Below are 6,000 nucleotides of genomic sequence, written 5' to 3'. Positions count from 1 at the left end.
TCTGAGCAACCTGAGCTGGTGAAGATGTCCCTGCTCATGGCAGGGGGGGCACTGGGGGAGCTGGGAAGGTCCCTTCCAACCCAAACTATTCTATGATTCTATGTCGGGACTGAGCTGTATTGGGGGGTCTTGCTTTTGGGGTGATGAGACACGGTGAGGCTGTTGGGGACAGAGCCAGTGCCCCACAGAGGTTGCCCAAACCCTCAACGTTCCCTGTCCCAGAGCCCTATGGGGGAAGACGCTGGGGGGCGGGGGGGTCCAGTCAGCATCCCACCATCCCCAGCCCGGGGGAGCCCTGTCCTGGGGGCGGGGGGGTGGCGAGGGAAGAGTTAAAGGGAAGGCAGCAGATCCTCCCTCCATCCTTCCCTCCCTCGCTGTTAGGCTGCTGCTTTGACAGGGGGTGGGGTCGGGGCCGGCCGCCGTTTGCCGCAAGAAGGGGGGGGAAACGTGGCTGCGAGCGTGTGTGTGTGTGTGTGTGTGTTGGTGACATATGACAAAATGAGATGAGACCCCTCGGACGGGAGCGGCCACCCGGCTGCGCAGCCAGCGCCGCTTGATTCCCTGCCCGCTGCGCTGCCCAGCGGGGACCAGCCTGAGCCCCGAGCATCCCCGCCAAGAGTAAGAGCAGAGACTGGGAGGAACTGGGAAGCGGTACTGGGAGGTGGGGGGGGCACGGGACGGGGTGTGGGGAGGTAACAAGGCGACATGTGGGGTGCACAGAGAAGAAGAGGAGGGGGTAGGGGACCTGATGCTGGAGCTGAAACCACCCACCCGAATATAATTTGGGGCGGGGGGTAAGGAGGAGGGGAAGATTTTGGGGAAGGGGGGGGGGGGGGGGTGTGGAGGATAGGTTGGCAGCGCCAATTTGGGGTGTGATGGAGGGGAGGGTGGCTTGTTTGTGCGGAAAGTCGCCGCTGCCTGGATTTGGCCCCGCGGGGCCGTTCGGATATGACAGCACCCAAAAATAGAGTGAGAAGCAGGGAGGGGCGGGGGGGGGGCGGTGCAGACCTGTTTGCCAGTGCCCAGCAGGATCAGGTTATTCCTCCCCCCACCCCTCCCTCAGCTTCTTTCATTTATTTCTTTATTTCTTGTGCCGCGATGTCAGGGAGGGGAGCGGTGGCTGGGGATGGGGGTTGGATTCGAGGGAAGGAGGTTGCTGGCGGCCGAGTGATTAACGTGCAGTTGCTGGGAATTATGTCATCTGCCTCGGTGCTGGGTGGCCCTCGCCCAACAGCAGCGGGGAGGGAGGGAGGACGCTGAAGGGGGCACGTCACAACACGGGGCTCCCCGCTTGGGACTTCACCCTGGCTCTGCGAGGACACGGGCATCGCGCGTTCCCCCCACACCCACTGCAACTCCCGAGCCTTGGGTGCACGCTGGTAGGGGTGTGGGTGCAAACCCACCCCGCTGCCCGCAGCTCCCCTGGGTGCCCAAGCCCACGGGCTCCATCCCCATGCAAGGAGAGGAGAGAGTTGAGGTTGTTCCCGATGGCTCATCCTGCTCGCTGGCCCGGCAGTCGCGTTTGGAGCAGCCGGAGAGGGTGAAGATGGAAGGATGAAGGCATCCCCTCTGTCAGCTCCCCAGAAGAGAGCAGGGCTGGAGCTGCGGCACTGCAGCGGAGAGATGTGGGGATGCGCTTTTGCCCAGAGCGGAGGGCAAGGACCCCCTTTGCCACCCCCAGCCACTCCTCAGAGCCAGGGCAAGAGCCTGGGGACCTGTGGCTGTGAGTGGCCCCCCAGGCTGGCTGGTCTCTGTGCTCTGGAGGAGACCATCGGTCAGATGGATGCTCCACAGCCTCCTGAGCGATCCCCTGAGCATCCCCTGTCTCTTCCTCATGTTGTGGGGAGCTGGGGAAGGAGGGCAAGGCCTGCCAGCTGAGCCAGGCGTGGTCCCCGCTGCACATCGCCTCCCTCTGCTCCGCACACCGTGCAGCTCCGTGCAGCCCCATGCAAGCCCATGCAGCTCCATGCAGCCCCATGCAAGACCATGCAGCTCCGTGTAGCCCTGTGCAGCTCTGTGCAGCCCCATACAACCCCATGCAGCCCCATGCAGCCCCGTGCAACCCCATGCAACCCCATGCAGCCCCATGCAACCCCATGCAGTTCTGTGCAGCTCCATGCACCCCTGTGCAGCTCCACACAGCCTCCTGTAGCACCGTGCAGCCCCATGCACCATGTCAGAGGGTCAGTCAGGGAGAGGAGCAGGCAGATACAAGCGGGACTGTAGGGAGGTGTGGGCTGAAGGCAGCAGAGGTGGGCAGATGCTGCCGTGGGGCTGTGCTGGCATTTTCTGCCCCACATCGCAGTACGCGGCTTGAGTCATACCAACAGCTTCTTTAATTCACACTGGGAATCAGCAGGTGCAATTCAAGCCAGGGGATGCCAACTCGCCCCACGGGATAACCTTTGGCAACTCCCTTTGCTCTTCCATGCTCTGCTTTCAACACCCTCCAGCACATCCTTCATCTGCAAACCCCCTTGGGCAGCAGATTATGCCAGCAGCTGAGCCCTCGAGGGAGGTGCTGGCATTAGAAGAGGGTGCTGGATCCCAAAGCACCCCCAGTCTCGAGCAGCCAGGGGTGGGGGGCTCCTCCATCACGTGTGGTTCGTTCGCCCGTCCCCTCTCCAACGCAGGGAACCGCGCGGTTTGTTTATGTGTGGCCCTGGTTCGAGCGGTGATCTGCCGTGGCTATATATAGCATGCGATGCTGTCATCCGAGTTCAGCCTGGCTGGGGAATTTATTTTCTGCAAAGGTTGGGAGGCGAATGGTCTGAAAAACAGGCGTGGAAATGTCAGAGTGGCGTGATTCCCCGTCCGCAGGGTCCGGCCTCCCGCGAGGGAACCGGGCGCCTTGTCCTGAGCGTTGTCCTCGCGATAACGATGGGGCAGAGGAGGAATGTGTGGAGGGGCTCAAATTGACCCCCGTTCACTCTCTGCTGCAGGGATGGGCATTTAAAAAGTGGTGCAGGGGTGTGTGTGGGATCCATACAGGGACGAGACTCCCTCCTCTTTGAACTCTTCTGTGCTGGGTCACCGGGCTGATGTTCTAGGGATGAATCCCCAGGCTTTCAATGAGGAGGTAGAAAACATCTGAAAGACCAACATCTTGCTGCAGGATCCTAAATATTTGGGAGACAGCTTGTCCTACCAGAGATGGGACTGAGAGAGCCCCAGCCTCCATGGGGGCTGCAGCTTCAGCCCTAGGCACCCACTGCTGCATCCATCGTAAGGGTATCACCACATCATGGTGCATGTTGAGGGCATCTCTTGATCATTCATCCCTCCCTAGAGGAGGAAAGACAGTCCCATGCCTTGCAGAAAACAAAATAAAACAAAGGCAAGTGGGGAGGCTGATTTCCAAATGCACAGTGAAAATCAAATTGCATCAGCAGTCACAGGCATTTGCTGCACGATAACTCAGTGTGGAGCAGAAACCTGGATAAACGGGGCTGCAAAAAGTTTCTAAAGGGAGTCATGTCTCAACAGGGATGCTTAAGAGTTAAGAGGGTGTTGCTAGAGCTGTCACAGGGCTTAAAATCTGCTTTCTCATGAAGAGGAGCTGAGCACACCAAGGAAAGCCCCGCTGTGCCCGGGGCCATCAATCCAGCAAACAAAGGGTGAAATGAGGAGATTTCTTGTTTCCCTTCGCTGAGGATCTTTCCCCATTAGTCATTCTTGTCACAGGAGCTGGCAAACACGGTTATTATTTGAGGGATCTGAAAGTGAAATGGAGGCAGATGTCCAGGATCCCAGACATCCCTGCCCGTCTTGCCAGGGGGAGCAGCCAGGGACCCCCCAAACCCTCCACTCACCCACGTGTTTCCTCCATGGGTAAAGACTTTATAGCCTACATTGTGTCACTGGATTCCTCCTCTGGTTGTGTTTTCCACAGCTTTTTCATGCAGGACATGGTGGCACCAGGAGCCACAGGGAGGCTGTGATGGTCCATCCTGGTGGTGGTGGTCCAAGAGCTTTGAGATCCTGCAAGTAGCAAGTGACAGGAGCAAAGGAAACGGCCTCAAGTTGCGCCAGGGGAGGTTGAGGTTGGATCTGGGGAACAACTTCTTGCCCAAAGGGCTGTTGGGCATTGGAACAGGCTGCCCAGGGCAGTGCTGGAGTCACCATCCCTGGAGGGTTGGAGAGACGGACATGAGGTTCTCAGGACATGGGGCAGTGTCAGGGGTGGGGGAATGATTGGACACCATGACCTTGAGGGCCTCTTCCAACCAAAACGATTCTATGATAATAAGCTGGGTGGTTGCCAGCAGGGAGCAACGTGCACCCAAAGCTCAGCTCTCCCATTGCCCCATGGCCCCAGGCACCATTGTGGTGGGAAATGACCACTCTGACACCCTCCAATTTTTGGAAGCCAGAGGATGGACTTTTGCCTTTTCCAGCTATTCCTGTGGGAAGACATCTTGGTGGGGTGGTGGGTGAGAAGATCATTTCTTCTGAGACCCTCACATAGTCCCAGAACAAGAGGGGACCAGACAGGGAGAGCACAGCCAGGAGGAGGTTCATCTTCCCAGGGGGACAAGAAGGTTGATGTAGCTCTTTAAACAGCAAGAAAATAAAACACATGTTAAAGCAGCTATCAGGAAAGAGGGAGATGGTTTATGAATTATAATCCAGGGTTGGTTGGAGCCAAGAGCTCTCCTGGCAGAGGGAGCTGAAAGTCCCCTTGACCTGATGGAAGAACTGCAGAAGCTCCTGCTTCATCTCAGTGGAGATCCTTCAACAGAAGGATCCAGGTTGGCTACACCCACAGCAGCCTGGGCTAGCTCAGAGATCAGAGAAACTCCTCTGGCCTCCAGCAGTTGGTAGCTATGGGATTTATTCAATGAGCTGAGCTTTCCCTTTTGCTCTATCATTTATTTTCTGGTTGCTTTCTGAGCCCCTGCGTACCCTTTAGCATCCTCTGGCATCCTCACCGCTACCACCACCCACCCAACAGCCACCTCCAGCCTTTTGGTCCTCAACTAGTCCCGGTGGGTGCTGCTGGAATCTGAACTGCAGCATCGATGGGTGCGAAATGAACTCGCACACCTCATCCTCATACTAATATGAAGATACACAACTCTCTCCTGCCTCTGGGACCAGATCCTGATCATGAGCCAGCAAGATGCTCCAGGCTTAGACAGATGTCACAGAGCCCATTCTTTTCGTAGGAAGCTCAGAAGAAAGCAGATCATATTGTTAACACATGCCGCTCTTCACGCAAACAACCTCACAAATATTTATCAGCTGGAGAAATACACGGGCTCGGAAGTTGCCAAGTAACATAACAAGAGGCACTTTCAAATAAATATATGTGTGCCTGCTGGTGACGAATTAAACCAGTCCCTTGGTATGTGGCCCAAAGATATGTTTTTCTCTAGAAGCAAAGCACCAGAAATGATGATAATGATCCTAGCCAGGAAATTTCTGACCATGTGTCCAGGACTTAGTGAATCCCAGGGGAAACTTGTTCCCTCTATAGGCTCAGGTATTCAAGGTACCTTGTTGCAGACTCTACATCACTCAGTGGTTTTGCAGATTTCCTTCACCTATGCCCATCCTATATGATAAAACAGCCCATTGTTTCCATCCAGCCCCAGGGCCAAGCAGGAGGACACACTGGACCTCTTCCTCTCCAAACCAGGTGGTTACATCCCATAAGTCCAGTGGGAATATTTCTTGCCCCAGCCTGCCCGGACATGGTCTGCGTTCTCCAGCTGATCAGGGTTTTCCAGTTTCCCTGTCACTACATCCTTGCTGTAAGGACAGTTTGCAAGTTTTGGAAGTTTATTTGGGGACTAAGTGCTAGAGATGAGGTAGGTTTGCAGATGAATGGAGATCTCTCACCCAGTTCATCCTTCCACGGGGAAACCCTGGCTTGTGGGAGTGGGATTTGGTGGAGGTATTCCCATTAGAAGTCCACCATTTCCTCCCCACCATCATTGGAGAGTATGAGTGAGGGTTTAGTAAGAGGGTTGTCATTTTGGGGCAACTTTGGGGTTC

General features: G+C 56.2%; 1 protein-coding gene across 3 annotated transcripts in view; it reads left to right on the top strand.

The window, feature by feature from the left end:
- The first annotated feature begins 464 nt into the window (after positions 1–464).
- LZTS3 (leucine zipper tumor suppressor family member 3) overlaps positions 465–6,000 on the top strand; it is a 53,326-nt gene continuing 47,790 nt past the window's right edge. For all 3 annotated transcript variants that reach the window (XM_082050380.1, XM_082050378.1, XM_082050379.1), the window contains exon 1: positions 465–618. The gene's annotated coding sequence lies outside the window, so the exon portion shown is untranslated. The remainder of the gene's footprint in view (positions 619–6,000) is intronic.

The sequence above is a fragment of the Streptopelia decaocto genome, assembly GCF_964273445.1.
Source record: "Streptopelia decaocto genome assembly, chromosome: 4".
Classification (NCBI taxonomy): Eukaryota; Metazoa; Chordata; class Aves; order Columbiformes; family Columbidae; genus Streptopelia; species Streptopelia decaocto.
Note: the sequence above shows the minus strand (reverse complement) of the source record. Positions and strands in the feature narration are given on the sequence as shown.